This window comes from Osmia lignaria, chromosome 10, assembly GCF_051020975.1.
Source record: "Osmia lignaria lignaria isolate PbOS001 chromosome 10, iyOsmLign1, whole genome shotgun sequence".
In the NCBI taxonomy this organism is placed as follows: Eukaryota; Metazoa; Arthropoda; class Insecta; order Hymenoptera; family Megachilidae; genus Osmia; species Osmia lignaria.
This window is the reverse complement of record NC_135041.1, coordinates 6,582,869-6,602,390: the sequence shown is the minus strand read 5'-3', so window position 1 is coordinate 6,602,390 and position 19,522 is coordinate 6,582,869. Positions and strand designations below refer to the sequence as shown.

General features: G+C 43.3%; 1 protein-coding gene across 3 annotated transcripts in view; it reads left to right on the top strand.

The window, feature by feature from the left end:
• Egfr (epidermal growth factor receptor) overlaps nt 1-19,522 on the top strand; it is a 130,404-nt gene that overhangs the window by 52,978 nt on the left and 57,904 nt on the right. Inside the window, exon 2 of one of the 3 annotated variants that reach the window (XM_034339992.2) lies at nt 2,569-2,647. The exons of 1 other annotated variant lie outside the window; for it this stretch is intronic. The gene's annotated coding sequence lies outside the window, so the exon portion shown is untranslated. Of the gene's footprint in view, nt 1-2,568; nt 2,648-18,476; nt 19,397-19,522 lie in introns of those variants that run through there. One more of the 3 variants, XM_034339993.2, reaches the window with a different exon arrangement.

Here is a 19,522-nt window from a genome sequence, read left to right as displayed (position 1 = left end):
TAATCGATCGCACGGCGCCAAGCGTCGATACCGGTAATACTGGATATTCCGGAATGAACGCACTCTCACTTTGCATGTCGACACTCTTTTCCCGATAGTCTAACGTTCGTTCCTGATAAAAGTACACCGCTTATCGTCGCCACGGGCGTTGCGATGCTTTCAACTAAGCGGACCTGGAACATAAAAGTAACAAATCCAATTTTCTTGTAGATAAATTTACATACCGTTCAGTGGTGAAGAAAATATTGTAACTTTCCCGTTTTAATATAGCAGTTATATTTATTAGCTCCTTGTTAAGAGGAAATTTTCTCTGACACACAGGTTATTTTTAGAATTGAAGATAAAAGTAAATTGTAACAGATATTTTTATAAGATTTCTGGAATTTTATTAGAAATATCTTAAATTAAGGAACATTTTTCAAAGTAAACTCGTAAATTGCCAAAATGAAGGTAAATGATTATATCTTCGTTCCTATCAACATTGTTCAGCATGATTCACGAGCAAAAGTGTGTATTTTACGATAGACGAGGCAATTTCGACGGCAGTCGAAGTAGACTGTTTCAAAGGGGGTAGATTTGCAAGAGGGTACTGTTACGAAGAGGAATTACGATGTGGTCGAACGGTGTATGCGTAGCGGACATGCAAGGAAGAGACCGCCTCAATTATCAAGCTCGTTTGTAGTAACATTGTTTACAACGTCTGCCCGCTGCGAGTATTTATTCGCGGGCTTATTCAAGACGGTTTTACAGCCCGTCCACTCACGTACGAGCTTCACGGTACGGTATGAAAGCATCGGTACCGTAGTATCTCTTCGGAGAATAATTCTTCATTAATTGCAAGATTACGATACGAAAGCGTACGCCATTCCCAGGCTAATATTTCATTAAACACGATTCTCATCGGCATTTCTTCTATAAATATAGTTACCATTTATTAACATGCACTCGAGTTCAACGTAGGCTTCCTTTAACTCAAGATAAGGGTAGGAGGAGGACTTTGGGAACTTAATTAAGGGAAGTCTAGGTTGCGCTTAATTAAAAAAATTTCTGCAGATACACTGCATTAGAATTTATTTGAATACCTTCTGCGGTGAAATTTTAAATCGTCAAATAAATTCTAACGCAGTTTATGGAGATACCTTTGATTGAGCGTATTTCACTTTTAACGTAGTCGTAAGGTTAAGAAAGCGAAGAGTAACGATCATGGCTAGCCATAAAAGTCGTAGCCGAGTTGGAGAGATCATAGAGAACCCGGTCGAACCCATTGTCTCATATCTGTAAACCGTATCGGGGAAAAAAAGCGGCGTTCGTCGAAGGGCTAGGTTCTCAGGATCTTTAGGTAGGACCCTTGGGTTCGCCCAAGAGCCAAGATCCTCGCTGTCTGTGGTCGGCTGTCGTCCATAGGGAAACGTGAAACCCCTCGCATACCCCGTGTCTCGGAATTCTCCTCCCCGTGTCCTTTCGAACGGTGGAGATTCTTTTGTTTCCCGCCGCGGAACCCCAGTCGAGATCCTATCTGACGTAAATAATTATCCTGGAGGCCGGCAGATGCCGCAGCCTCGCGTCCGAAGGACCGGCACCGTACCAGCCGGCCAGGCTACCAGAATCTTCATTTTAATCGAACAATCTTGAATGAATCGCGAACGATTGTGTGTCTGGAAATGTTCGGGATACTTGGGATCGTTTTGGTGCGATCAACAACCTGAAATATACCCGTTGGAATATTGTTTGACAGCGAGGATCTTGCGTCCCTTTGTTTAGTTAGAGGGGTTGTTGTCAATTATCGATTTTGATTCACTGACTTTTCACTGAATTTAATTTAATTTTTTTAATTGTTAATAAGGGTGATTCTGGTTAGTTCGTTAACAAACTTGACACGAACGCTTTAATGGCTAGCACATAATTAAATTATAATCACTTGTAGTTTCAACCCTCGAACGACGAGGCTTAAATTTAATTTTAAATTATTGTTTTCTAAATTTAGATAGAAGTGATCTCCGTCTTTCTATGTTTAATGATGCATGTACTTGAGAAGCGATTTCATTTGGAACGTATTAAATTTGAAGGTTGTTTCAGATCGACAACGAGGGTAAATTTAATCGTGACAGCGACAAAGATATACATTTTTATACAGTTTATTTTTCATAATTTTTATACAACTTAATTTAATTTTTTTTTTATACAAATGGAAGATTATATTTTTTTAAATATGACGGTTCATCTTACATAAACTTTGATTACTTTGTGCAAGATTCAAGCCTGGAAGGTTAAAAAAGTTGCAGAAAACCTGAGGCTACGTGTAACGAATTTCCCGTTCATTGCCGATGTAATCTTCCAGTCGTTCCTCCAGGGTGTGCTTGTCCTCGATCCGATAAACAAATTACACGGTAAACGACGCGCCCTGTCTTTCTTACGCGTCTCTAATGTCACCCTAGGGCAGCAATTTTCAGGCGTTTTAGTCGAGACACGCGTTCCACGCCCCTGGCCCTATTGTCTACGCGATTTAACCTCGACGGTGCTGTCACGATTAAAAAAGTAAGGATACCCGTCCTCTGATTTCTTCACCAGCTTCAACTTCCAGTTGGATCAAACTACGAAGCATTAATGATGCAATTCCTGAAGGCAGACGACATAATTACTACGAACGGTGAGTGCAAAGTTTTCTTCTAAGTTCGTTGTAGTTTACTATAGTAACGTAAGAAAGTCAGCACGATATCAATTTATTGATCGTCGAGATATCAACAATTCAAACACGATCACGTTGGTCAATAAACGATAAAAAGACCGACTGCTTGATAAAACAGCGGCTAAATAAATAACGGAGTACTACGCGTATCTTAAATAGTGTCTTTAGCTTCGAACCGAACGTCGATCTTTATTTTAATTTTGCAATTCAAATCTTAAAGATAGTCAAATATTAATACCATAACTTTGTAATTAAAATTTAAAGTATAAACACTCGTTGAATTAAATTTTTCTAATCTTAGAAAACGGTGCCACAAATATATTCTCGAACTGTGATTCGCTTTTATTACAAAATTCTCTTTCATGATTCGTTTGATTTATAACTATTTAGAGAAATCTGTAAATTATCCGCACGGATTTTCGCGTTTCTCTAGATCGATGATAATTTATCATGCACGCTCGATCGTCCCCGTTTCGCGCCACACTTCTGCCGATCGAGCACTCGGGAACAGGAATTCTGTTTACTCGTAACACCGTCTTGATTTACGATCACGATCGATCGTAGAACGTGTATGCTCCAGTGAATTTCTCGATCTACTATTTTCTGGCCATCGTAAGACGGAAGTGTTCGACCGCTTCTCGTCTTCCAGTTGTATGTTGTCTCGCCTTTGGATCGATTCGATTTCATGGAATGTTCATGGGGGAACGCCATGAATTTCGTAGCGACATTTCGTTTTTGTTTCTCTATTGTTTGTTAGAGATTCGAACTCGACGTTTTCTTATTTGTCGTTGATGGCGTAATTTCGTGGACAAAGGTGTACTTCGTTCAAAGGTTTCACGGTTTAGTACCTTCTATTTTCTATTATCTGCAATAGTTTCTAATAAAAGTTATAGGATCTAAAGGAATAGGTATATAAATAATATGGTAATTGCAGTTTCTTGACAAGTAGACGTCATTTTTATTTTTATTTCTTTTTGAATAAAATATTCTATTTTCTATACTTGAATTTGACAGAATTCCAAGTATAAAAGTATTAAGGTACATTCATCCTAAAACTTATCGTTTCTCAACTATATTTCACTTTATTCATCTTATTACTTTCGTTTTTATGTACGAAATCTAAAACAATTTTGAAATATTGCTTCTGATCTTGACAAGATATTCAAAGACATAACGGTTCTAACAATCCTCGTTTTTTCCTGGAACGAGCGGTATGCAAAGCGATGTTTGAAACAATCCTAGCCGAACAGAAGGGAGGTAGAAACTGAAAGAGTTGCAGGTAGCAGAGGAGCAAAAATCCCAGGTGAAACGATAATGCACGGTCCATACCGATCGTTACGGGCTTCATAATTATCGTTCTGGCCTGGCTAACAATGCTGGCAACTGTCAGAATTCCGAGAGTGCAACGCGTGATGATTAGTCGACGCTCGCTAAAAGCTGTCGGCTGGAAACTGGCCAGGCAACGTGCGAAACTGTGAATAGTTTGCACGTGCGAAACCATGCTTCCTCGAACTGTAGAAAGAAACACGTCCTCGCTGGTAATGAATTTTCGTGTAGAACTTGAACCCTTTCTTACTTCTATCTCTACAGTACCTATATACGGTAGAATCTTAAATATTCGAATAGAATATTTAATATACAAAATGCTTTTTACCGAATGGCAATTTCATTCTCAAATCCTAGAGGAAGGTGTGTTAATATTTTTTGTTGTAATGTAAAAAATCATGAGGGGTCATCTTGCCACCCTTTTCCTCTAATAATTTCGATTCCCCAGTGAAAATGGAGGTCGACTTGTATCTTTTAACGGACACGTTTATTAGCATGTGGGTTTAACTTGCCGCGAACATTATATAATTTAATGGCTATCTCCGATTCGGCACGGGCGCGTCTTCTAAGAAACGGCGTAAAACGTCAGGCGAAAGAAAGGGACACTAAAAAAACAGGAACGCTCTGTCAACACCCTTGTATGTAATTTGCAATTTTAATGCCCGGTCATGAATCCCTCTCTTGTACAGTTCGGGTCGGTTGCGTTACGCGGGGATACCGTAACTCGATAGGGTAATAATACCGGAGTGATGCAGTCATGCAAATTACTATTCAAACGCTACTGTATTCTTCAATTTTTACCGCATATATTATTGTTCTACCCCCGGTGCATAATTATTTATCGTAGTTAACCTACGAACCGTTTGTATTTCCTAATTAAAAGATAAGGTAAGTCGAATGGAACGGTTGTGATGAATGGCAACCGTATAGTATTCGACTGTTTGGGCTGCGAATTCAACGAAAGCCATGAATGAGCTAAGGTTATGTTTTCATGAGTCTCACGTATCGTTCGTGATGAAGTAACTACCACGCTGTACGCATATCCCTGCTTCGTGCGCGCATTTTTACCACCACGTGTATCGTAATCGCTATTACCAAGCTTAACAAGCTGTAAACAAAACGGTCCAGCCTGCCTCGTTAAAACAAACCCGAGCAACGAAATATTTCAATGAATAAATGGTAGTCAGTGTGAAGGATTAATATAATCATTCGCGTCACTCTTCTTCGAATTTCTTATCAAATCGATTTTATATCATAATTTTCTTTGAAAATTGAAAAACTTTCTACAAAATCTGTAAACTAAAAATGTACTGAAAAACATGAGGAATCCAAGTGAAAGTCTCCTCATTGACAACCCTTCCCGTAATGGAATTGCCAAAGTATACTCTGTTCAGGGTATCTACCATTTTCATATATTAATAAAAAAGGGTTAATTAGTTTGTCGATAGTAAAGATTCCACACATGGAATCTTGTATAAATACATGAAACCATTTACACGAATCTAATACATCCCCAACACCCTGGTAAGTTGTCCGTGGCCCCGTTCCCCGAACAATCCCCTTGCACAATATTTGAACACGTGACTGGGCCGTGCCCCGACGAAAGTCACTTTAGTTAAGCGATCACACTATTTGTTTTCTCCATCTGGCACGGTGCGTAGGTATATGCACGGCGGCTCGGTGCCCCGACATTCTCTCGCCGATTCACAGCGGGGAACAAACCACCGGCCCCCTTGTACTATTACAACGACTCGTAAAGAAGTCGATATTATTCCTACGTACGACGGTAGTTACTGTTGACATTCCATGCTCGGAGCATGCCAGTGGCGCTAGGGCTCGTAATTATTATTTTTAAGCTACCACCGATCCATCTATTCCGCTCCCCTTTTCGTACACCTTAATTTGTGGTGAAAACACTGCTTGAGGAAATTAACATATGTAGAAAGCGAGCTGGGAAATCATTCGGTGCTAAATACTTTAAACCAGGTCTAGATTTCTGGGGCCTGGGACTATCAAACCTATGAGGACCCTCTAGGTTAAATTTCTATCAAATTGTTAGTTCTAATTAGAATATCTTCCACAGATTAATATCCCAATTATTAGACACTCGTAACATCGAAAGAGTTGAAAGATTTATTTTTCAAGATTTTCTTCCGAAAAATTCCAGTAGAGGAATATTATTTATGGTTCCTTGTGTATATTAAAGAAACAGGGCCTACAGACTTTATTTGAGCGAAGTTGATAATTTAGAATGCCACGGTTACATCTGTGTCCTGGGGATACAAGTTGTATTTGCTGTAGATTCAGTGATGGGTGCGCGTTAAAGAGAGAACTGAACTCTAAATTAGCAGCAAGAGCAAACAGCTGTTAGAGTCTCTTTATTAACCATGCTTCAACCTGTATTTCGATAACATAAACCTGCTATCTGTTTAAATTCTTCATTTGAATGATAAACCCTGTATGCTACAATTTCGTTCAGAAAGAGATGGCAGTAATATGGAATTTTATTTTCTAAATTATATGTACAACTCCGTCAAAGTTACGAACTTTTTATATTTAGAATTGCTAATCTTTAGATCGGATAGTATTATTTTCGAGAAACTTAACGAATGTAAACAGAAGGGTTAATGACTCCGCGTTTAGTTGCTCTGTAATTGTCCTACTGCCCAGGTTATTCACGTTTACTCTTACAAGCATCACGCAGCAAAGAAAAAGAAATTCGAGCACACTGTTCATGCCTCGAAATACTCTACAGGTGAATACCTGTCAGCATCCCTTCGATATTCCTATCGTCACACCTTTCGTGACAATTCTGAAATCGAATTCGGATCGAGGTTAACATTGTTCCATCTGAAGGATGCAAGGAGAACGATAACTGTAATCTCGATGCACATTGCACATACATATAACACCTAGCTTCTACTAAATCGTGTTTACCTGAGAAACGCGTCCCGTGCGATTTACGTAGCGATCGAGAGTAAACGCGGCGCTATCAGCGAGCAACGAGCGATTCGCAATATTTGAGTTGAACATACGGTTGGAAACATCGATAGTAGCGACGATAAGGACCAACGGGGGCCTCGAGCCGATTGGCTCGTAGCTCGATACCGATGCAATAACCGTTGCAGATAATCGAATTACAAGCAGATGCTTTATCGCCAGGTGTAGCGTGGCGCATTATTCTCGCGAACCGAGGCGTAAATCGGCCGACAGCCACCGATATTCGCCGCGTTTGATTCCGTTCTCGTTCGCGAATACCGTGGGCGTGCAAGCCGATAGACAGACGACTCGTCTTTTCTAGATTCTCTCACCCTGACATTTCAGGAATAAGGATACCGGTGTAGAGAATGGGCGAGGCTTCCGGTCGGACATAGAACTGCATTCGTTTCTTTGATGTCAAATAAAGGATAATTTTGACGCGAAAGAATGTACGCGCAAAGAATATCAATTCTGTGATTAACAACATTTCCAGTAAATGTATTATCTCGGCGACACGTTTTATCGTGGTCAAATATTGATGTGTACTGGACAGGGTGATAAAAGAAGGGGCTCTTTGAATTGTCTGAAGTTGGTTTATTCAAGAAATATATATAACAAGCATCAAGAATAGAGAATGAATGTATGAAAATAGTGAAGAGAAGAAAGGAAAGTATAGTTTCGCTGAAAGTTAATGGTACAGGTATGGAAGATTATTGAAAGGAAAGGACGCCCACGCGCTGCCTATCACAGAACAGACAGCTTCGTTACCTTCAGATAATTATTTATCGATTATGTTTGAAAACTAACGAAGGGTTTGCTATCTTTCCATAGGAAAAAGCTTGTCCTCTAACGAGTTAAAACTTGGATACTCCAAAAAGGAAATATCTTATCATTTGAATTCGACTGTCTCGATAGAACTACCTTAAGCTTGCTCCTGAGGAACGGTAGCTGCATTTCGAAGGCCTTCCACTGGATGAGAAACAACTCGACGGCGAATAGACGGCAACCACGACGTAGTCGTACGTAATACCGTCAGTCGTCTGAAATTGTGTAAGCCCACGATTTGCTGTGTTCCCGATAACGTCAAGTCCGAGATATCCTGGCCAGGAATCGAGGCTAGCCGTACTCTTCTAAGCGAGCAAGAAGTCCCAACGAGACACGACACAACGACACGCGAACTTAATTCTCTGCCAGGAACATAGGAAGGTAGAGAAGTGGATAGAACACACGTATGTATATATACACGACACCTAAGGGACGGGGTGTTGCACGGTGGATACGTGGCGGGCACAGGCAGCGATAAGGCGCGGCTAAACCGGCCCAATCAGTTATGTTTCACGGTACTCGAGACATTACCACTTTATATCACCTATCGTTCCCCGTATATATTCGTGGCGGAGTTTGTATGCGACCGGTACACGCGCCCTCCGTCCTCGAGTATGTACTTTTCACTCTCCTCCACGTACAGGAATGTAGAAAACGTAAACACGAACGGAACGATATCGTCGACGTGCCGGCCCTCCTCTGCTTTATGTTGTCGCCGCTTCGTTCCGTGAGCCTGAGGATCTTTACGATCCTCCTCGTCGCAGAGGCTTTATCCCTTGTACACTCGGCGGCAATGTAGGCTTCTTTGGGTTAACCCTCAACCTATCATCCGCCATTGGTCCTATGAAGAACCTAACCTAGATAAGGTTAGGTATTAAACCGACGTACGCATAGAACGGATCTTTATTACGGCCGTTATCGCTGTTATGGATTAGTGGACTTCTCGCGGGATTTGGAAATGACGTTTACAGCAGAGAATAACGGGAGGTGAATGCCGATTCGGGTAGGCAGTTTTATGACGAAACGACGCATAGGGTTGGAGACGCAGCATGTCGATGGAGCGATGAAATATGGCGGTGTAGCGTACGCGCGACCAGATATATTGCTCTCTCGCGGTTATATAAATAGGGTGGAAATGACGTGGTTTAGAAGCGGTATGCCTGAATTTATTTTCATAGAAAAAAAAAATAGAAGAATGCATGAAATTCTGTTTAACCAATTTATGAAATCGATATTGAAAAATAAGGATACACTTGTTAGTGACATAATAAACACTGCTATTAATTAGAAATCGTAAAATATGAAAAATAAAATAGTTATGGGTATAATGGAAACCGACGTGTGTGTCGAAATTGCAGCAGGCCTTGTCGGTGGATACAGCCGGCACATGCCGGGAGAACAATTATACAACGGCAACTATTGCCTAATCGTCGATCGTTCTGGCGAGTTCCTTGGCAATTGTACGCCTAAGCAGCAACCATAGAACCGGGTCTTATGTGGGCGAACTCGGCTAGACGCTCGGAGACACCTTTCCCGAGAAAGTTGAGTCAGCGATTCCTCGCATAAAACTGATTCGCTGTGAAGCTGTTCTCTGGCTCCCATAGGTAGGACCGTCATTTATTTAAAAAAATACATAGTGTTTTAAAAATTTATTAAAAAAGAAAAATGTTTATTATAAAAGTAACACGGGGATTGAGCAATAATTTCATCCGTGACATTCAACGAAACATCTTTCAGAGGGAACATAATCTAACAGCTTAGAAGTCCTTGATGAAAGGCAGAACGATCAGGCGAATTAACGTAATAAAGGTACAATTACGCTAATTAGAATCTTCCATCTGAACACGGAAGATCCTTGGCGAAGTATCAGAGATTACCGAGGTTTTTTTTTCGTATAATCACCTCGAATTTGATGAACCGTTCGAAATAATAAATTACATTAAAATTACTCGGTATTTCGAACGCTAAAGTTGACTCTACAAACCTTTCCGACGTGTTTAAAAGAGAAAAAAAAAGAACGTCGTGTTCCGTCGTTTGTTCATTAATCGTCCGGCAGACTCTAATCGCTTTACCGCGCGATAATTAATGTTTTCGCGCCTCGATGTTACGCAAGCATTCGTATTCTCCGCGATATTTCCAGCGATTTCAAACGCGCCGGAGAGGACAAGGAATCGAGCAAGAAACTTCATTAATTTCAGCTCGTTACATTAATAATAATCAATTATTACTCTGTCTTTCTATAATTCTCAAATTCGAATGATTTTCTATTTACCTTGTTGCGAGAGAGTGAAGTCTAACATTAGCACAAAGTTCAAGCGTCCAACGATCCGAAGCATGTGGATGCTTGTTCGTTTAACCTTTTCGTCGCGGAGGATCGAGAATATTATCAGGTTCCACGATATCGTCGCGGTCTATCGGCCTCTTCACTTCCCGATTGCATTCTCACGCCGCGAATACTCGCGCTGAACTCGCGTACCGTGGATGGTATCGTCCTCTTCGCTCGTGTGTTCTCCAACGGTGCCTGGAGCGTTTGCGCTACGTCACGACGTAGGCTCCGTGCACTTTCGCTGATTATCTCGCGAATCAATTTTTAATCAGTTACCTCTATCAATTATTAACATGGAAGTTAAATGGAATAGTTTACTGTTTCCAATAAAAAGAAGTATAAATTTCTTTGCCTTCTAGACGTTTATAAAATAGACTTCGGTATTTCTCTCATTAATTCGAAAGTACTTTAGCATACAAATAAGAATTCCGATCAAAACGCGTTCAATTCGCTTTGTAATCAACGGAAAGTCAATAAGAAATAATAGGAATAAATCGAAACTTAATTGAGAAATTCCTGATATTCTTTTGCTCGCTTTGCGCCTGCACGCACTTGGCATCGCGTTGCCAGGCGAAAAGGTACGGTATCACTTTCGAAACGATTTCTGTACGTACACACGTATGGAGGTGCACGAGTAGCTACGGGGCAAACAGCAATCATACCCATAAAGTTCCCGTGATCCCTTCGTGGCAGAGGCTCGCATGTTGAATAACAGCAACTATTAGTGGCCTGTCGGTCATTACAATCTGTCAGTCGAACGTACACTCGTATAAGCACTTGCAGGTAACCTTGGCGGATGAAACTATCGGCTAGCACGTGTACCTTTTATGTCTCTCCTGGCTGGCAATAAATACCACAGACAGAGGACTCAACTCAAATTTCAACAAAGAAAAATTTCGAAGGATACGTTTGAACGCGAGAAAGAATTCCATTTAACGCTACTTCGTGTATTCAATTTTATCTCCATCCATGGAGAAAATTTTGTTCATTTCACGAAATTCCAGACACCTGACTGCAGCCTCTGCTCGAGGTCGATTTTCAAGAGGTCGGTACCTCGGCGAGGTAATCGGCAGGTTGAATATCTCGGTGCTTTCGCGCGTACATCGGTCGGGAGGAACGCCAGAGGGTCGGTTCCCGCGCAATTTATCCGCGCGCGCTCCTTACGAAATTCCCGGAGATAAGAGGCGCGCAGGGTAGCAGCGAGGCACGTAGGTATCCCGAGTGTACCAGAGGAGGTAAAGAAACAAGAACGAGCGGAGAGGCAGGCAAGGAAGAAAGAAGCCGACCCGTGAGTGCGTGCGTACGTTTGTACACGCTCGGAGCCGCACGCACCGCGGGCAGAAACAAGGATAGAGGTAGCAGCAATTACCTGGGCACCGAGAGAGATGGGCATATTCATCATCCGAGGTCATTTGAATACCGCGATGCCGAGAGGAGAACGAGACAGGCGGATCGACGAGGAGCAAAGATTCATGGTGGAACGAAAGAAGAGGATGAGGAAACGTAGCGAGAGGAAGGGGAGCAAAGGTGTAGGAGGAAGAGAGGGGAAAGGTGGTTGATTCTACGCGAGGTTGTACACAGGTAAGCAACGACTTGGATGGAGAGGAAGGATAGTCGGCTCGAAGGAGAGAAGAGGGAAGAAAGAACCGGTTGCCGAAGAGGTAAACACGCGAAGCCGATGTACCCTCTGTGCCTCTCTTCGTCACTACAAAGTGCCGAGGCTCCTTGGGGATCTGGAGCGACGTTCCCGAAAAGTCAAAGGGTCGGAGAAAAGAAGTAGTCGGGGTGGAAAGCGGGAAAACAGAAGACGTCGCTTTGCTTTTCATTCTTATCGATTTATGAAGTGGAAGTACGAATACTTTGAGGAACAGATTTAAGTGACGATGAGAAATGCAATTTGGGAAAAGGAAGCTCAACTCATTTATCGACTCTCGTCATCCATAGTCAAAGGGTTAATAGATGAGACATGGATGCGATGGTCAGAGCAGGAGGTCTTGTAAAAAATTACACGAATTCCTGGATCAGATGGCAGGTGTACCAACTTGTTATTCCGCGACTCGGTTCTTGCGTAGGTCGATGGTCCAGAAGAAGGGCTAATGTTTTGATCCCGCGTAGATTTTACTCACTGCACGTCGTAATCTCGAGACGTATGCTGACTTTTGCTCCGGTTAATTCCCAAAAAAATCCAGGGATCGGCCGTTTTTCAACGCGGACCGGGTGAAAGTAGCTAGCTCGCTGACTTTTAAACCACGCTCGCGGCTTTCCGGATAAAAAGCTGCTCCCTGTGATTCAGCGTTGCACGGGCGAACATGTGTCAAGAAATTGGCCGGATCGAGGAAAAAAGCGAGCTCGATCGAAGGCAGGCCGTGGCGGAACGTACCAACCGCGAAGCAGGAAAAAGCATCGAAACCGATAATAATTTCTGCTACGCGTTATTATGCCGTACGTTCGATTAAATTAGCCTGTCGTTGATCGTAGATTATTATCGACCTCGATAACTTTCTTCACCGGCGTTGTTAACCCTATCTGTCTCTCACAATGATCCATAATTTCGCGACGTTATTCAAGGAAAATAAACGAGAAAGTGAAACAAGAATTGTCATAAAGTTCGTCGTTACCGTAGTTCGACTGTTTCTCGAGATGAAAGGACGCGAGACGACGTTCTTCTGCAGGAAACGGTACTTTCCCGAGGGATTTTGAACGTCCCTCGCTCCATCGAGGAATCGCTTTATCAACGCACAATAACGTAGAATGTTTATTGACACGTGTCAACGGGAACTAGTTAAAATCTCGGAGTTAACGTCGCTCGGTATGCCGTCACCGGTTCTTTTCTGTCGTCTTTACGGCCGACGAAAGAGCCGCGCGATTTCAAAAGGAATGCTGGCTATTATCGGTCGGCTTACTCCAAGTTCCAAGTGATTTTTAATCCTCGTCCAACGATATTTGCTGAAGACCGTCCGCGGAATGTCGATACCGTCGGCGTAATTGAAAGGAGTCGCGCTTCTTACAGAGTCCACGGCAAGCGTCCACATTCCTAAACGCGCCTCTAATACTCTTGTTCAGTGCTACTCGAACTTTTGCACCGATTAGTCGAGAGAACGCGATACGAACGCGTCTCGTTGTTTCGAAATTTTTCGACCGATCGAACGGCTATGGTTCTTTGAAGAGCGCGACGAAAAGTAGGATATCGTTGGAAACAAACATCGTGGGCTGAGAATGGCGCCGCAATTAAAATCTCTTGGAGCTAATGAAGCCTGTCCCGACGTGTTCCACGTCAATCGCGACCAAGATGGCTCGTTTCGTTGAACGCTACTCGTTTTCTTCTCTTTCAAACTGGCCAGTGGATCGACTGAGAGAATGGACAGGGTCCCTCCGTGTTTACCGTTTCTTTTCGTTTCCGCAAATATTGGCGGCCGTGGGACGATTCGTGGGAGGCGGACGGCTAAGGACGAGCAAAGAAGGATTTGTCGTGTCGCAAGGTCTCTTCTCGTTGACGAGCCTGACGGGTTAACGACGATCCTTGATCCAAGTATCGTTATTAAGCATCGAAATTACTACTCGATACCTTCTTGGAAGTGCTTCAACATTACTCAGCGATAATTCTTAGAAATATCACGAATTCCGTTGTTCAATTCCAGGGTGTACGAGTCTCGATAATTCCTAATTAACTCCCCTGATTTTCGAAATATTATATCGTATGATTAGATATCATCTGTTTTTATACATTCGCCATAAATTTTCAATTACACGCACCAATCAACGCGTTAACGAGGGACGATGATTTCCAGGTAACAAAAACACCCTCGCAATTTGATGATTTTTACAAACGATACGGGAGAAACGCTCGTTCGATTTTCTACGCTGGGAACAATGACTGCTGCTTGGTAGCAGGAAAGTAAAATACCAAGTCCCGGACAAAGGGTGTATAGACAACGGGAGAGAGGAAAGAACAGGAAAGTGCGAGCGTGATGAAGGGCGGCGGGAAAGGAGGGTGAAACGAACGAAGGAGCGGAGAAAATAAAAGGACGATGGACTCGGACGGTGTTATCCTGGCGGCGCATCTTTTGCGCGGCCCTGTAGCCAGGTAGACATATTCGGTTGGAGCCTGTGGTGCTGTTGTAACTCAACGGCGTATACCAGCGATTCATTACCGGCCAAGTCACATACTAAGACAGAGACGAACGTGCAAATGGACTAAATAAATAATTTCACCGTGGATTATTATTAACGAGTTCCTGGAACTGACGCTCGATCTTCTCCGAGTTAGCTACGTTCCTGCTTATCGATGCCTCTTTGATCACCAAGCTCGTCGAAGCAATATTTCTGTAGGTTTTACATCTTCTTCTTTGCAGGGTGTGTTACACCCTTGAGCGATCGTGTTGTATATATGCGTCGCGATCATTCGTATTATTAAAATTCTTGTACATCTCAATATATACTCCTGTACATTAATCATGGGGCACTTACAGTTTCAGCTTTACGTTTAAATTAACACTGTTGACCATAATATTAAATCAAATAAGGCGTGAGTGCACAAATAGTATTAGTTAGGAAAAAACATTGTTTGAACAATTGTATTCTTCCTAATATGAATACGGAGGGAATGTACTTCTTCGACTCTCGGACGACGGACCATGGAGAGAGCCCCAATTTTTAAAACGTATCGAAAAGGACTTGAAATAACTTCAGGCCCTTATTGCATCTATACCCTCAAATGATTATATGCAGATGTAAAATAATTAAGTTACTGTACTTTAGAGTCCTACAATAACAGTTAAAGGTTAATTGATACTAAGTGAAATTTAAAAGAAGATAAATGATAGACACATCTCTGATTCCAAAAGAGGTACATGTAAGTGCAGTAACAAGTACGATTCTTAGTAAAAGTACACGTGCCAGGTCGATGTCGGGAATCCTAGGAACGCTTGGACAGCTAATCGAGTGGTTAAGTAAGTTTCGTGGCTTAAGAAGCAAAAGGCTTATTCAAATCTTATCGACTTGTGGGAATTTTTGCAAACGCGAATTCCTCGCCTAACAGCGCCACTGCGCTTTACGAACCGGTATTCTAACCAACGTTGCATCCAATGCTCTGTGTCCATGGTATGCATATTTTTCAATTAGAAATTTGAGTCTGTAATTTTATTACAACGTTTCATGCGTTTCATACGTTGGGGTCAGGATCGAGGGTTAATTCGCAACTTTCCACTTTCTACGGAAATCTGAGAAGGTTGATCTATCGTTAAAACGTCGGTGTCGAGGAAATAGAATGCGCTTTTATCGCAAAAATCTCAGCCATCCATAGCGCACCGGTGACGGCAGCCGCCGCGGTATCCTCCCGTGAATCCTGGCCGATTCTTCAAAGTCGTGGTGGAGGCCGCGGTGTATACTTTGCAGTGCCACTTTTATCTGATTCGCGTACGGCAACGCGGGCTTCTCCGCAACAGGAACGCGAGTTTCTGCGTTCCTTTGGCGAGCATCGGGCACGAGAGGAGAACAGGTTGGGGAATAAAGCGACGCGGCAGCTGTAAATCGCGCGTCGAAGCGCGAGATACGAGCTTGGCCCTGTCTCGCTTGACGTTCAACCAGCCGCCATAGAGATTGATCTTCTGCTTCCTTATGACCGTCATCCTCCTCCTTACAATCGAAATTATCCTGCCGGATCCACGTTGCATACGCGTTTGGAATTCCTCGAAATCATCTAACTCAAGGGAATTTCATTTGCTAACGAAAATCGTCGTACGATTTCAAAAGCAACTCGACTGAAATTTTTCAGTAATCAATTACTCAATTTCTTTTGAACGAACCGCTCCGTTAAACCACGGGTTTAAATGGTGGACATTTTTGTCAAACGTTTCGTCATCGCGCGTTAGACCGAGTCACGCTTCAACGAGCCGTTTCACGCGCGTAAACGAGAAATCAGCGAGCGGGAAGAAGAAGAAGCGGCTAAATTTCGGCCCACGCGCTCATGAAACCACCTGTTGGTTCCTGAACTCGTGCGATCGTCATTATCGCCCCAAGGCAACCTGCGCGTTCGACAATTAGCGTCACCGTGAAAAGTGAATCGTCGTTTTCTAATGACCAAACCTGAGACCAACCATCGATCCGTTCTGACTCAACGCTATCTATTTTCTACTCGTTCAATTAAAATTCATTTCAATTAAATTCATCCCTTCGAGATTGTTTTAGGGGACAAAATTTTGTTCATCGTTCATGTCGAGGAGCAAAATAAGCGTCAAAGTGCGTTACCGTTTTCGAATTTACCAAGGGCTACATTTCATCGTGTTTTCGTTCTTTACACTTCTTCGTATTTAAGTGGAAGTTACAAAGCTTTCAGAATTTCAAGAAATGTTCTGCCTCGGAATGTAAATGAAGTTCAAGCTGAACCGTTGTCGAGCATTCGCGATGGATTCCAAAGTGATGCAAAGTCGTCCTTTCAAGAAGAGTTTCAAGAGTCTCCCAGCGAGAGGAACAGTTCTCGAACAATGACAAATGGGATACGAATAGGCTATTCTCGGTCGGAAATTTTGCAGTATTGTTCCTGTGTTGTTAGGCGTGTTAGCGGGGCTGTCTGTCACCGCGGGAAGCCCTTTTGCGGGGGTGAGGTCGAACGAAGGCAAACAATACCGTAGAAATAGTCAAACCACTTGAAGAGAACAATGCAGGTACCCTGTCGGTGTTGGAGGAAAAATGTCAAGTGTGGTTCGGGATGATTCTTCAGGGGTCAGCCCCGTATCAGATCGAAGCAGGGCATCGAAAAGCACCTGCTAAAAACCGAGAAACTACCCCTCTGCGTGGTGTATTGGAAATGTCTGTATAAAGATTGGTATTATTTAAAAATTTTTACGTTTTAGAATGACGAAATCGATGGAATATTACTAATTTCTATTCCTAGTTTTGAACGTTAATATAGAGGAAGTTCCGCTAGTTTCGATTCAACGTTTTACGGGACGTGAATCTTTTTTGCTAATTTACCGACTCAGCAACGTTTACGAGTTAAGGCATAACCTCGACCGAAAGAAGTGCTCGTTCGCTCGTTCTTAGTCGAAAGTTCCTTCGTTATTACCTACGTATTTACGGTAAAGTACATTTGCGCTCCTCCTAGAAAAAACGCGAACAGTCCGCGGAATTCTTACTAGTAATTGCAAGTTTTCAAAAGTCTGAAACTGGCTCCGTAGCGGTAGATTCTTCTGAGAAACCGAACACGATGTATTTTCACGCCTGCCTAAGGTGGCTTTTACGTAACACGATTCCACATTCTTACAACTACTGGGTGCTCCATTAAGCGCAACATTTTCAAGCCGCTTATATTAACAAACGGTGAAACAAGTCGAAAAGCAATTTAAATTTCTCTCGTTTGAAAGATCAACGAAATCATTTTAATACGAAATAAATTTAATACATCGATGGACACATTTAATCAAGCTGCAAGGAAATTGAATTCTAGGTACGTTCTTTCAGTTCGCGGAATCCGTGGTAACATTTCAGTTTACAAACGTACGGTACTCGATAAGATATCTCTTCCGGAATTTCCCTCGAATCTATATCTACATATGCAGCTGTGTGTCGAAACTTAAGGAAGGTCATAGCTTCGTCCTCGCAAATCTGACAGAATGATAAACCTGTGTGTACGATAAGTGCAACTGAAATTTGGAGAAAAATATTAGATGATGCACTGTTAATATAAAAAAAAAACAACTTCTCTCAAAGCGTTTACCGTGTATTTCGTTCGAAGACACCCACGCTCGATCGAGCGCTCCAATTCCGTGAGACGAAGATTCGCGGTTGTGGAGCAACGCGGCGTATCCCAGCCTCTGTCACGGCCAGACACTCCTGGAACACATGTTTTTTCCGAGTCCAGATGCACCGTACGCAACCCTCAGGTGTAGGGAGCCGAGGGGGATCGTGCGTGGCATGCGCACACACTGAAATGTTCCACGTAGCGTGAAAGGGGTCCGGGAGAGAGTCGGAGCGTAGAGATAGCTAGCCGGTCTACCTGGCTAGAGGAGTAAAGTAGAGAAACGGAGTGAAGAAGGAGGAGAAGTTGGAGGAGGTGAAACGAGAAGAGAGGTTAGGAGTTGTCTTTTGGACGGTGGCGAGAGGAAAGGAAGAGAGAGAGAGGAGGAAGTCTGACGGCAGCGAAGGAGAAGGTGGAGAGGCACTCCGACGGTGGTGGCGACTCCGATGCGGACGGTGGTAGTGGCTGTAGAGCGAGCGGTGGTGGTGGTGGTAGAAGGTGGAAAGGGTGAGGCCCCGAAGGTGCAGGAGAGGAAAGGAGAGACTGCTGCCCAGCGTGGACCTGTGCGTTGTTGCATGGCCGACCTGGAGACTCGCTCTCCGCAAGGTGAGACGCGCGGACCGAAGAGGAGGCCTCGAAAGATCGGCTGGAATTCTCGTGAAAGCCGCCTCTTCCTTTCTCGTGTGTTGTTCGAACGCGTGCGTTCTTTCTCTGATCGTCGAACCGTGGAATCGCGAGTGATCCGTAAAACAACGGAACCGCGTCGAGCAAACGTTCCGTTGTCCGTTGTTGTTTTTCGATCGCCAACTACGTCGTGGGTGGACATCACTGCGGAGAACTCTTCGAACGCGATAGTTTTCAGCTAAGAAAGTATAGGGTAAATCTAGTCGAAGGTTGAAACGTATCGGAGTATCGTCAGCGGAGAACAGGTTGGCCGAAACGGTGACGATAAACTTTCGGATTTTATGTGAACGAAGGAACGACGAAGGAATTCCTATCTGCCCCGTGCTCGAGAACTCGAGACGGCCGAGAAGCGGGTTCGTGGAAGCGATGCCAAGCCGACGCAGAGTGCCCCGTCAACGTATTCGACAGTGATAACGCGTGCGCGCGTGCACCTCTTATCAAACCCGTAAACTCGATCTCGCGTGCCACCTCGATCAGTTGATCTCATGGACGCGCCCGTTCCCACACGCCGTGCTCTCTTTTCTCGCCTCTGACTTTCCGCGTGTTCGCCTTTCCGATACGATCTCGACCAAAGTTCGTCAAACGCTATCAGTGAGTTTCGCTGATTTCCCAAACAGTCGTGACCACGTGGACGCAGAGCATTTCCACGAGGAACGTCGTTTACGTGAAAGTGCAATACCAGTCGATGGAACGGATGATATGAATGTTTCGAGTGCAGCGACGAAAAGTTCGGAGACACATTTAACCAGTTTTGAAAGTGAACGTTCGTTTCCTTGAAACTCGTCGAATGCCTCGCCTTGGATATTTCATTGGCCAAATGATCGCTTCTAAATCGGTGAGTGACTTTGCTGCAGAGACACGTTGCTCGGTTCAGCTGTTGAGTACTTTTATGTTTCCACGTTAGCATCCAGAAGATATTTTAAACTATTCAAGCTTTGCTATAAGATGAAATATTCACCGA